Consider the following 14,024-nt stretch of genomic DNA (forward strand, 5'->3'; position numbering starts at 1 on the left):
GAGGATGGCAAGGAAGGTGGCAGGGCTCACCAGGAAACAGGGCTCAACTGGCCTCGCTGGCACCAGTCCAGCATTTGTTTGCTCAAAGATTTGGGGCGAGAGGTGTTTTAAGAAATAATCTGAAGTCCAAGGGTTCTTCTTATGCAAACCCTCAGCAGCTGGCAGCACGGAGGAAATGACTAACGTTGTGTTTGTTGATTCCCATGTGCCACTTGTGTGCGCGGAGCCTGTGGGAGGGGGAGAGGGGGATTTTCTCAAACCGTGTCTGCAAACAGACCCTGCTGATTGCTTTGCTTTCACTGCCAGCAGCCCAGAGGGGAAAAAAGGGCTCATCCTGGTCAGCTTCACTTCACATGGGGAGAGAGATGCATTTCCCCAGGGAAACGGTCAAGGCAGTAACTGGAGGGACGAATCCAGAGTAAGATGTGTGATAACTAATGCTCCAGGTGCTCAGCACCTTCCTTGCAGAGTCAATAAAGAGTTACAAAATCCTCTGGGTTCAGAACCATGCCTCACCTGCTGCAGTCACCACCAGTCACACACAGTGCTGAAACTATTTCAAGTTAAAACTCTCCCTCATTTCTTAACTTTGAGTTCCTCTGTAGAGTTGGAGCAGTCAATGCCAATGTTGACATTTTACCTCCTTAAGTGTCTGTGGAGGAGGTTACCACTTCTAATCCTATGGGGAGAGGAGACAAAGAAATGAGAGAGATGGAGGGAGACTCCTCTCTTGCTTCCTGGGCAGCAGTATTGTTCTCAGCAGGGGCACACTGACACTTTTCATTGACTTCCAAGGGCCTGCAACATGGCTCAGAAGACAACGTGTAGTCACACATTTCTAAGGTGAGCAGAGAGAGGTACTGCTGGGCAGCCTGAGAACTGTGCCAAGTGCAGTGATAAGAAATGAACACTGGAGAGTATTTTTGTGGGGGGTTTTTTTGGTTTGATTTGGTTTCTCTGTTTGGTTTAGGTTTTGTCTTTTGTGTGGTTTTTGGTTTGGTTTTTTGTTTGTTTGTTTGTTTTTCTTAATTAAAAGAAAAAAAACAACCCAAAGCCACTCTTATCCTGCTCAAGTCAAAACTGAACACAAGGGAAGGGGAAATTCTGATAAATACATCAGGGTCCCTATGGCAACATATTGGTTTTACTAAGTCAGGCCTTGCTGCGTGCTGATGTCCACTCCAGCAGAGTCCTTATGAACAAACACAGAGAAGCTGGAATGCACTCAAACAAGCAGAGGTCAAATGTTTCTGTTGACAGGAATATTTTCTCCTCAATGCTTGGGGCATTTGGGGCAGTTTGCTGTTGTAGCTGCAAATGTGACAAAAGTTAAAAAAATTGAAAGGTGACAGTTTCTGTCACAGAAACCACCTGGTCTTGAATGAGGCATCAAAGCAAATCAAACTTTTAGTTTGTTTATTCTATTGTTGTCCCCTTTTCTATTCTTGCTATATAATTATTTTCAAGTAAATGCCTAAGGACTTTTTTGCTGTTGTTTTTAACCCTAAGTGCTTTGAGGATTATTTTGGTCAGAGAAGCCACAAGCCCCATTTGTTTAACTGCTCTGTAAAACTTTTAGTTCAAGTATTTTAAGAATATGCCAAAGAACAGTGCTATCCTACCTGCTTTCAGAGAGGGCATGGAAGGAAAATGTATTTAGCAAGAACTGGTGGATCATTAAGTGGCTTTATCTCCCCATAACATCTCTCTGTAAATAAGTCAGTTTGTTGCAACCTTGTGCAAGTGCTGGCAAAATTTAAAGCCTTAAACAGTGAACTGCTTTGAAGAAAGCTTATCTTCCTAATGGAAACAAATCGTGCCTGTTATTCTTGTGTGGTAAAGCTTTATTAAAACATTGGGGGGTGCCCTTAGTTTCCCTCCTTAAACAGGTCGATTATTTAACATCAAACTTAAACCTTGGATTACATTGATAGAATGTGAACCATACACCATAATAAAAGCAAATAAACTCACTCTTTATGTACCACCAGCAACGTTTTAGAACACAGATGTGAGCTCAGAATTATCCATTAAGGGAAGTAATGCAGCACCAAGAGGGTAGTAGCTTGGAAGAATGCCTACAGAAGTCAATGGGATAACCTTAGTTGTGCTCCTTGGGTGTTGGATCATATCCTTGTTGAGCCAGATGTGTCTGACACATGTACCACTGTTCTGGAATAAAGTATACTGTCATCATGGAGAAATAAATACAGCATAGGCTTCTTACTACCCCCAAAGGATTTCACAGGTTTTTTGACATGCAGGATGGCAACTGGAAAAAGAAACACTTTTGCTTGCTTTCAATTATTTAAGCTTTTGAATGTTTTTTCTTAACTTGATGTTTTAGCTTTTTTAATTCTGCATTTCTCAGTCAGGAAAGGTTAGCCTTGATAATTACAGCTTTCAGTTACAGATCTGGTTTCCATTTTTGACTTACAGAAATGTGAGGATTTGTGGTATGAGGATTTCCACTTTTTAAGTGAGTAGAAATAGGTCTTTTTTTTCCTTAAAAAAATACAAACAACACAATTGGATTATGTTTATAATTAGGTCAGATAACTGGAACATTTTTTTCTCTCTTGATATATATATATCTATATAGGCATATATCTCCTTTTAGGTTTGAGCTGTTCAGAGGTGACATCAATGTTTCAGTTTAAGATCTGCCTCTGCAGTTTTAGGCAGGCTATTGTGGTGCAAAGGACCTGTACAAAAGTCAGTTTATCTGAGTTCACTCTGAGTAATACTTGAGCATTAAAATAGATTTCTGTCAAGACTTGAAGCTGGGAAAAAATTTCTAAGCCCTTAATGGTGGAAGGAGGTCTTCTGGATTATCAGGTGTGATTGCTAGCGCATCCCTAAGTTGCACCCCTAGCTTTTGGGTTGGGTAAGGACTAATAGAGCTGAAGTACTGCCTTGAAGAGTCTCTCTTTCCAACGCAAGGCTATCGCTCTCTTGACAATCTCATAGCATATTTTTAGCATGTGCATCTTGCCCAAGCCATACCAAGCTAGGCACAAGACCCAGGCTGTCCTCTGCAGGGGATTTGAGGAGCCAGGAGGTTCAGTGTGTGGTGGGTGCTGCAGAGCTACTGGCATGGAGAACCCCAGCATGGCTGAAGGGCATGGACAGTTGTTCCAATTTTGTTTGCAGCTGCCAGCATCCCAGGGAGCCTATTGAATTTGGAAACATAAGATGTCAAATGTCAAGAACTACACTTGGTATTTGGTTTGCCCCAAATTCTGGGAGGGAAAAAAAAAAATTCCATTTCAAAATTAAGACAAGAAAAGGTATTGGTACAGCCAGCAAAAAAAATCTTACAAGTATCACGTCCTCCCACCCACAGTATTGTAAGCCAACAGCTTAGAAATGCCGCATTCCTTGGGTAGGGCAACTTCATCTCCTGTCTGCCATGAAGGAATGGTAGGTACCTTAGCTTTTGGCTTGTTGTCCATCTCTGGGAAAGATGGTGGTAGGTACCTTAGCTTTTGGCTTGTTGTCCATCTCTGGGAAAGATGGTTGAAGGTGAGGCGTGTTTTGTGCTCAACAGTGACCACTTCGCCAGGTAGGGACCCGCGCATCCAAAAATAAGTGTTTTAGTACTTATTCTGCCTGTGGGCTGGAGCATCTGAGGACCTACAACCTTGCTATATTTGTTTCCTTGACAAACACCAACACACCTGGAAAGCAGGAAAGTCCTAATTGTATCCTCTCACTGGGTGGAGAGTGTAGGCAGGGAGAGAGGGACACACGGGACACACACTTTGACGGTGTAGCTCAAAAGCTTCTCTGGCCACCAGCAGCTGGGCCCCCAGTCATGAAGGAAAGTAGAGCAGGGAGCTGGAACCCACCTCTGAAATTGAATGACCCCAGGCATGGGAGTGTTTTGTCTTCTTTTTAACTTTGCTTCCAGACTGATACAGGAGAACAGAGAGAGCATTGTTATTAGGTGCAACATGAGGTAACAAACAAAAGCATATCCCTCAAAATGTTGAAAAATAAGTTTGGCTAGAAGTACTTTGTTGACCTTACTGAAATAACTCCTTCTCTGACCCAGATACAGCATGTGTAATCCACTTTGTAATGTCACTACAATGCTCATCAAGATTTCTACCTTGATATGACATCTGTAGATCAGGCATTCATTGTTCTGATCAGCAGCGTTCTCGTGGTTGTGTTGCTACCTGGGCAGCTGCTGACACCAAAGAGACTTTGGCTGTATAAGATCATTTGAAATTTGCAGCAGCAGAGCATTTAGGATTTGCAGACAAAACCATTAAAGTATGGGCAGGATAGTTTTCTTTCCCTCTAAATATGAAGGAAGAGGACACAGGGATGACACTTTATTTAATTTGGATTAAAAGAATGCTGTGAGGTTTCATTTTTTTGGAAAGGTGAGTTTTGATGTTACCTTAAACTGGTAAAAAAAATATATGAAAGTTCTGGCTGAAACTGTTTCCTCTGGAGTTTATTTCTAAAATCAAAACGCCTCTCTGATTTGAAGTTCTGAAACCCACTGCTGTGAATAAAAATGTGCAGCCATTTCATTTATTCATTTTGGAAGAATGAAAGGCAATGAGTAAAACTGCAGTGGGGTGAGGAAAACCTGCTGATCAGAATGAAGGTTACTTATATTACAATAAACATGTGTTGGTCTTGGCTAATATTGGTTTAAGTCACAGTCTCATTTGAACTCAAAGTGCCTTTTGCTTTGGCTGCTCAAAGGACACAATTGTCATCAAGGAAGTAAAATCTCTTCTGTTCCCCCAGCTGGAAGAAAAGAGATTGGAGGTGGCAGTGGAAGGGACAGGGCACAAGAAAGAAAAGGAAAGGAAGGCAGACGCTCGCACATAACTTCTTACAATGGCTCCAGCATGCCCTTCCATTGGCAGGAATCCTTTTGATCAAATCCTTGCCCTGGGCTGAAAGCGTTTTAATGAGCATACAGACACCGTCTTTTTTTTCTGGGTCTATTTTGTGTTCTTAAGGATAGCTAAGTAAAGCGTGCACTTAAATGATCATGTCTGTGCTCCTTAAATGTGCTCGAGAGGAAATGCATGCTGCCTGAATGTGGAGGCTGAGCAGTGCCAGCCTGAAGGACAGAAGGAAAATAGCAGAGAAGGAAAGTAGTTTTCTTCAGCATTTTGTTTGCTTGGGGAGGAGGAGTATACAACCTCCAGAGGTGAAGATTTTGGGGTCAGCAGGTGTTTTGCAGAGACCCCCATGTCTGACTAAATGTCCCCAGCACTGGTTTCTTTGAGATTCCCATCGAGGTTACAGTGGTTCGTCCAGCTCCTTTTAGGTGCACCCAGGAGGACTTTGTGTGGTGCCCTGCTGGGTGATCTCACCCAGATGCTCTGAGACAATGTCCTGCAGAGCTCCTTCTGGGAGTTTGCCCCTTGAACTCAGTCCTAGACCTATGCTGTTAATTCTCCTGCTGGGAAGGAGATGCTTGGTTGGGTTTGCAGTGTGATCTGTTGGTTCCTGTCTCCCTGCATTGAGGGCAGATATGGGACCATACGGATGAGCTCCTTTTGGCAACAGTCCGTGAACAGTGGGTTTGTGGAGCTGAAGAAAAGTTTACTCACCTGGGCTGCTAACATGGATCTTCCAATGAGCTGTAAAATACATTAAATCTAGAATTAAAAAATTATTTATAAAAGGATTTTGCTAGACAAAAGGCAAATGCAATTTAATTTGTCACATCTCATTATTCTGGGGTATTCGTGGGAAAAGGCAACCTTTGTCAGTGTGTCACAGGGTACTAGCAGTTACTGCAAAGCAATAAAGGGACCTGTTGGGCTTGGAAAAAAGTCACATCACTAACTTCCAATTTTCCTGCTAGGCTTCAAACATGCAGGTGCAAGACATGGGGGCCAAGACCTCTGTGCAGAAGAAGCAGAGCCTTCCCCAAACAGGGATGGTGAGGGTTGAAAGAAAGTTTTACCTTGACAGTAGCTGCCAAAATGAGCACCTTTTAAAAGTTTTTTTGATGTGCACCGCAAGAGGTGCAACTACTGGGATTCACATCCAAACAGGAACCTGGCAGATTTTTTGAAATCCTCGTGACAAAAGTATGAGATTTATGATTTGTGACTCTTGTTCCTCAACTGTGATTTGCCAAAACAAAGCTTCCAAAAAAGCAAGTCTTAATTGTGGCTGACGCAGTTTGTAAACCAGACAGTGCCAACGCTGAAGCTCTGTCTGATTTAGCTCAGGGTCCCAAATGCTGCTCAGGTAGAGCTGTTGCTTGGATGTGGTTGCCCCAACTGTGTAAGCAATGCTCTTTCAATGAGGGGAGTGTAATTCCTGCCTGGCTTTGGTGTGGCTAACAGGTGTGTCTGAAGTAACTGTATACTTTTAGCAGCGTGGGGCTGGATAAACAGATGAAATTCATGTCATGAGCCCACAGTTTATCTTATTAGATATTTTGCCTCCAACAATGTTACAAATAGCCCTGGAATAAAGGTGAGACACCAAATATGGATACCAAGTTAAAAAATCCCTGATTTATAATATTTAGGTATTTATATAGGTTTTCGTAACTGGTGGTAATTCAGCTCACGTCATCATTATTCCCATTGCTGCCTTTCTAACCATCTCCTTGGTTATTTTTGTCACTAACATCCTCCAACACTGTCCGTACCCCAAGTTAAATATATGAAATGTAAAGCATTCGTGCTTCCAGATTTAATTTTATCCCATTAGTTTATTTAGGAGTCTCAGATTTATCCCATGTAGAATATTCATTAAATCACTCACTTCCGCTCATTGTCATGTGAACTCACCTGCAGTACTGAAGGAAGAAGGCCCAGGCATCAAATCACTTTGGTTTCCATTCTTGGTAATGATCCTTTCTGCTGCACCTATTTCAGCGACACCAGCTAAGAAATACATTTTTTTTGGCCAGTTGGTTGGTTTTTTCTTTCACAATACAATATTTTTAGAGTCATTCTCTTTCACTCAACACACCTTTGCAATTCAAAATATATTCCACCTGGTAAGATTTAACTTTAAATTTTCCATTAGTTTAAAGATTTGTTGATTTCTTGTGTTAGTTTTACCCCTCTAAATTTGGGGTGATTTTCTGTATGTCTATGCAAAAATAGTACTAGCAACTACACATGCACACACACACAAACATATGTATTTATAGATCTACCTGTCTACAGGTTTGTGTATGTATATTTGTGTATATACACTCTCACATCTGAACTTGCTCTGCTTGTTTCACTCAGCTTTTCAAACAACCCTCCCTTCATGCTTCCTGACTACAAGCTGTATTGGCACAGGGCAATTTAGAAAATAATTAATTCATTAACTAATCTCAAGGATACCTGAACAAAATACCAAAAGCAGCAGAAACAAAAACTTAGGGGGCTTTGTCTGTGAGAATGAACATGTAGAGAATTCAGATAGCTTGCAAGTAACTCCGCAAATGTTTATGTGGAAAATTGTCCATGCATTTTATTACTTGTTCACAAAAAATCTCAGTGCACAACTTAGCTAAATTACCGGCAAAGTTAAATTAGGCATGCACACTTAGAACTGAAAATACCCCTTCTGCCTGCCACACAGAGGCCATGAGTTCATAGAGAATGGGAACACAGAAATACCTGCAATACCTGCTCTTCAGTCTGTCAGAAGATGGGCTGCCTGGATATTCACAAAACAAATTCTTTGTAGAACAAATGGACTTAAAAGAGAATATTAAGAAATTACAGCAGGATCTATTTATGCAGTGGCATTTTTATATGAATCACACCAAAACATCAATTCTCTTACCGGAATAATGCCAAAAGTCACTACTGATAATGTTGCAGTGTCCCATTTGTATATGTCAGCATTTTGGAGACATATCTTGCAACTCAGTATTCGGAATATTTCAATTTTTAAAGTGGTGCACCACAGGAATTTTTTTAAATTTTCTGATATTTGCTTTTTTTTCAGATAGGACTTTATATATTCACACACTAACGCACAGACACAGACACGTAAGTATATATGTGCATATATATATATACATACATATGTCAGTCTCTTTCATGTAGAATTTATCAATATTGTGTATTTACAAACTAATTGAACTAATCAGATTGCTGGGGTACATCCATTGCCTGAATACAGCTCAGCTGTGCCATGATGCAGATAGAGGGAAAACTGCACCTTCAAAGAGCAAAAGATCCAGCATATCAGAGGTTGGGGTGCTGCAGAGACTGTGAGACCAGGCTTGTGCTACAGCACTAGGCGTGCTTCTCAGGAGAAATTTGTGACATTCCTTGGAATAATGGCCACTTTTTGTGAGTTAGAAGTGGTATACATTCTTGTGAATTCATATGCTCTCATGGAAATAAATGATATTTAAAGTGCCCAGGGGCAGAGAGGGGGAAAAAATGTTTTTTTTTATTTCTCTGTTTTCTTTTCTTTAAGCAGCTTGCTGGCAGCCAGGCTTGCATAGGTATTTGGGTCCTGGAAGGTGCAATAAGTGTCTCGTGGACCTCCCAGACCTTTTTGCAACAAGAATGACGTATGGTCACAGCAGAGGCTGCAGATGCTAACGGAGGATTTTGAAAGATCTAGCAAAGGAGCTCTGTGAACCATTAATGATGATTTTCAACAAATCTTGGTGCCCTGGGGAGGTTCCAGAAGGCTGGAAGAAAGCTTATATAGAGCCAACATTTATAAAGGTTAAACGGGATGACTTGAGTAATTATAGGCCTGTCAACCTGACATCGATCCCAGGCAAAATACTGGAACAGCTGATATGAGACTTGATTAATAAGGAATTAAAGGAAGGTAATATAATTAATGCCTTTCAACATGGGTTTATGGAAAATAGATCTTGTCAAACTGGCTTGATATCATTTTTATGAGATTACAAGCTTGGTTGAGAAAGGTAATGGCACTGATGTAATGTACTTAGATATCTGTAAGGCATTTGACTTAGTACCACCTGACATTTTGGTTAATAAAGGAGAATGCTACAAAATCATTGCAGCAAACATCAAATGCATTAAAAAATAGCTAATTGGTACATCTCAGTATGTAATTGTAATTGGGGAGCATTCATTGAGTGGGTATGCCACCACTGGAAATTCTCCCACAGAGAATGGTTCCGGATCCAAAGCTATTTAACGTTTCTAAACATGTCCTGGGAAAAAAAAAGCAGTCCCTACAGATTATATAGATTATGTAGACTACCCTTACAGACCACACAAACACTAGGAGAGTAGAAAATAATAAAATGAATGTGTTGCTGATATAAGGAACAAGCTAGAGTTTTGGACAAAATCTAATGGTTTTTGTCTAGAAACAGCAAAAGTTGGCCTTACAGAACATTCCTGTAGTAGGTGTAACTTTTAAAATTACTCCAAACTCATTACAGGTGGATAATCAGGAAAACAATTCTTCCAGTGCAGTGTGGTACCCAAAAGGGTCATAATTGAGTGTTCAGTAGGGAATGTCAGGTCTGAGCAGGGTGGATTTATATTACTACTATTATTGGCATTCCCATTCTGAATCCGTCTCAAGAGTGATGTTGATAAGCTGAGGAGCTGGGAGAACACCCCCAAGTGCATGTAAGGCACTGCAAGAGGTGATTTATCATGTAGAGCTCAATTAATTACATTTCCTTCAGAAAGCAGAAGACTGATGTAATGCGCTGATCCCAGTCCGGAATGATGGGATTTGTTTTGCCCAACTTTCTCCATGTGAATGACAAGAATAGGGTTTAGACTCACTGCTTTGTCCCCTTATTCAGTCAGTGCAGAAGTTAGATATCTCCAGTGGGCAACTAGTCCTGCACAGGGATAGCTGCAATGAGTTGCCCTCAGGTAGTGCCTGTTTCTCTCAATTGGTTAGAGAAGGATCCCCAAACACTGTGTGAGACAAGATGCTTCATTTCTGCGTGGTTAATGTTGAGATAATCCCACACTAATTGCCTCCATGGGGAATGCAATTTTTAAAATGAAGCCTCTTCAGTCTGTTAAATAGCAGGCTCTGAAGGCTTGAAGTTTTATAGGGACAAACTCAGATTAAAAATCAGGTGCACATTTTTCTCCGGGAGCGTAATTAACCTTTGGAACAAATTGCCAAGGGTTGTGGCACTTTCTACACCAGTGGAAATTTTAAAATTAAGATGGAATGTTTTTCTGAAAGATTTGCTCTACTTAAAATGCACTGATTTGGGGAAGTTAAGTGCTCTGCATCATACAAGAGGTCAGAGAAGATCATTGCTTTTGTCCTTTCTGGACTAATGATATGTGCCTCTACATCTTGTGGTGCTAGAACACCTTTAAGAAAATCTTTCCTTAAGTCTTTCTCCATTCTTAAATTTCCTTCCTGTTAGCAATAATTAGAAGTCCTTACCTAGGAGAACAAAGTCGTTAAGGACTTTGGGGTGTGTAAATATCCTGGAAACAAAGGATGACTAAAAATTGAGGGTGTGCTGAAGAAACACAGATTATTAGAAAGAGCTTGAGTAATGTTTACTGCCCAAGTGCTAACTGTGTGTCAATCTAGTGGAAGGTGGGTGCTGACTGGCTACCAAATCTTCCGCTAGCTTCCACATAATTAGGGCACAAGTGTCTTGAAAAAGACACAGAGTGTTTTCAAAAATATCCCACAAAATGCCCCACAGTTTCCTTTCTGCAACAGACACTGGAGCAAAGCCAGATCCACCCTGCTCTTGGCCTCCACACCCTGATGGTTCATGGTTCAGACTAGCAAGGTCGCACTGTTGATGTGGGGTTAAGTGAACAGGAAAGCCATTAAAATTTACGTGATTTTGGCAATGTGCTGTATTTTCCCTGTCTCAATTCTATGATTGTCTGCATGAAAAAAAAAAAATTAAAAACCAGTAAGTAGAAGGGAAAGGAAAAAAATAATTAACAAGGAGAGAAACAGGGAATGATTAGAGCCATTCAGAGAAAATTTTCATCAGTTTGACTTTGGCTTGACTATTTAGGTTAAAGTCTAGATTCCCATCACCAAAGGATGATGTGCTGGTGGAGTTAGTACACTTCAGAAGCATTCAAAGAATGCAAAGAATGGACCCATGTCTAGGGATGGTCCCAAAGTTTCCATATATATTTATTTGGGTGACCAATTGGTTTTTATGCTTTATAAAAGTTATCTACTGTGGAATTTTTCATATTTTGTCTTTACATACGTGCAAACACGCAAGAGAAAGGTTTTTAGTTTTAAACTGATAATTATCAGGAGCCTGTATTTTAAAAGCCACCATAGTGGCTGCTAGAAATCGGACTTCAGATACCTTAATTTTTTATTCTTTTATGAGCCACGTTTTTGCCTATCTTTCCCAAGATGCACTGTGATGTGCTGAGATCAAGAACATCCATTCTCTATCATATAACATATTCTTATAAATAAAAGGTGTCCTGCAGTTTCTCAGTGGGACTAGCAAATCATGGAGCCAAGGGGCTTCCAGAGTGTCAGAGTGACAAAGAAACACATGAGCTACAAGCCCATGAAGTACCATGACTTTTTAAAATCAGAAATCATAGCCTTTGGATGAACATTTGGGAAAAAAATTGAAAAGAACATTGAGGAAAAATGAGTATCTTTGGGGGACATTCAGGCACAGAAGTAAGAAGGAGCACGTGAAAAATATATAAGATAAACTGAAAGCTAACTCAGCAAGTGCTATCATGTTGGGTGACTCATAAAGAAAACTATTTGAGACCAAACCAATTTTATCTGGTGTGTGCCCTAAATCCATGGGTCCTCGTATCCTCGGGGTTATGCCTTGATGTGAGGACAGGATTTTGTTGCCTCCCTTTTTTTCATGCTTCAGTAATGCTTTTAAGAAACTCTAAACATGTGTTGGGAAGGAAGGGAGATACTGAAAGCGCTTGGGCTATATGGTCAAATCTCCTCCAGACGCCTTTGGAATGACATCTTTAGTGTGTGTGCTGGGCTTTTCTTTCCTTTACATTCGAGGTGGGGACACTTTGACCCTTGGCTGGAAATGCTGAATACTTAGAGGGGTAAAGAATTTGCAGTGAGCCCAGGTGGATGTATCATTGTGGCTGAGCATCTTCTGAAAGGAAGATCAGCCATACTTCACCAGGGGGCTTCTCCACCTGAAATGCAAGGAAATTGCACCTTGGTGACTATAACTTCTCCTGCTCCTGTCACTCAGCAAGCAGTTGGTCAAATGCTACCTGGAAAATTCAAAACAAACCCAACCCAAGAGTCATAGCCAGGCCTTGTTTCCCAACTTTCGCTTTCCATGATGATTTTCTGCCTGAATACATATAAAAGGAAGTAAATGGGAATTCAAATTCTGTGACAACTCATTATAGTTTTTTCTGCTTCAGTAACCTTATTGATTACAGAAAAGACTGATTGAACGTATGCTTCATATTTTTCCCCCCAACACTTTCAATAAATCCCCTTTATGTGCCACAAAAAAATAAATAAATAAGTAAAGTGTGTCTTCCTGACAGCTGGCTGTAGAGTAAACTTAGAGCACCTGCTTTCTTCTCTTTTGTTCATTTTTTACTGCTAAATGAATAACACTTAACACTAAATAAAGAAGGAGGGTGACCATGACTACTGAAAAAGATTCAAAGGCAGCCTGTGCGTTGCTTGTAAAGAACTGATTGCAAACATGTAGTGTATGGCAGATAACAATATTCCTGCACAATAATCTAGCAGTAATTCACACTGCAGTTTAAGTGCCAGATCCTCATGAAAGCCACTGAATAATCTAAGGCAACTCTACTCTGTCAGGTGCCACGCATTTCTCTGGCAAATTTAACCAATAACGCATTTAAAGATGCTGGTAGGACAAGCAGTGTCCTTGAAAGCTGGCAGGAGGGGACACAAGCATCTTCACCTTATTTTGGCCTCATCTGTAGGAGGGTTTGGGGAAAAAAACCCCAACCTTCTTGAGGTCTTGATTATTTTGTTTGTAAATAACCATCTGCTTCTTTCTGATCAAGAGCCAGCATAGTAAGGTATGACCCCAGGGAAAGCTATGATTGATACTCCACCACCTCTGTTAGCAGGGGTGCCACACAAAAGATAGCGTTAGGCTCACCAGTGGCCCATGATGAAAAAGAATACACTTTCTTTAAAAATGTAAATGATCTGATATTATAAAGGGATGCAGGTGGCATAGGGGAAAAGCCCAACCATCAAACACCTCATTTCTGTCATACCTACCTACCCTCCCCTCTCCCAGTCGTTTGTCAGTCCAGCTGCTGATCTTCACTCCGGAGAGAGAGGCTCCACTGGCGAGGCTGGGCCAGGCATGCACGGCATCACCCCCCGGTTGTGCCGTCTGCCCCGAGTCACGTCTTTGTCACCGGCTCACCACTGACTCAGACTGTGACCTTGGGCAAGTCCCCTAAGCTCTTTGTGCGTCAGTTTATCTACTGGTGAACTGGATATAATACTTTTACTGGGGATTATGGCAATTAAATACTGTTTGTAAAGCATGCTGAGATTCTCCATGCTCCAGAAATGAATATTCTGGCTATGAGTCTGCTGTACAGATCTATTACAGCATACCAGTGAGAGTTGCTCTAAGTTCCTGTGCTGTCTTCCTTGTTTCCAAGGACTTTGAGGACCTGTCCTGGGAAGTGGGAGTGCTAAAGAGATCAGGAGTATTTTTGCTGAACAAAATGGTTAGGTATGCTCTTGTTCTGTCACTTGTGGCAGTCCTTGTGTATTCTGTGTTTGAAAAAAAAAATTCAGCTGCTTGTGTTTCTGTCTATTCAACACTTGAAAAATCAGCTGCTGAGAATTTTTTCTGGCTATTCGGTGTTCGCATCCTTTCCTGCAACCCAGTATTCGCACCAGTAAAGAGTGAATTTTACTGGGCAGAAGCTGCTGGGGAAACTGTTCAATGAATTTAAGAAAAAGAAAGGGAGTGGAGGAAAATAGGTTATAGAACCCTCTGGTGTCTGGTGGATTTTTTCACTTAGGTATTTCAGCCTAATATGCTTTTAGTGGAAAGGTTCCAAAATGTACAACCAGAAAAAAAAATAAAGGGG

General features: G+C 41.0%; 1 long non-coding RNA gene across 6 annotated transcripts; it reads right to left on the bottom strand.

The window, feature by feature from the left end:
- Positions 1-1,955: 1,955 nt before the first annotated feature.
- Positions 1,956-13,425, bottom strand: LOC108445603. Of its 6 annotated transcripts, XR_001860536.1 has the most exons (7): positions 13,192-13,425; positions 7,617-12,104; positions 6,789-6,884; positions 5,589-5,618; positions 3,852-3,914; positions 3,481-3,680; positions 1,956-3,431 (listed from the first exon to the last, which is right to left on the bottom strand). It is a non-coding gene; the product is annotated as an uncharacterized LOC108445603 (long non-coding RNA). The 6 variants fall into 6 exon arrangements; XR_001860534.1 differs by having other exon boundaries at positions 3,481-3,914; positions 7,617-7,696; XR_001860535.1 differs by having other exon boundaries at positions 3,481-3,914; positions 6,789-6,866.
- Between the last annotated feature and the right edge of the window lie 599 nt (positions 13,426-14,024).

This window comes from Corvus brachyrhynchos, unplaced genomic scaffold, assembly GCF_000691975.1.
Source record: "Corvus brachyrhynchos isolate BGI_N302 unplaced genomic scaffold, ASM69197v1 scaffold101, whole genome shotgun sequence".
NCBI classification, from domain to species: Eukaryota; Metazoa; Chordata; class Aves; order Passeriformes; family Corvidae; genus Corvus; species Corvus brachyrhynchos.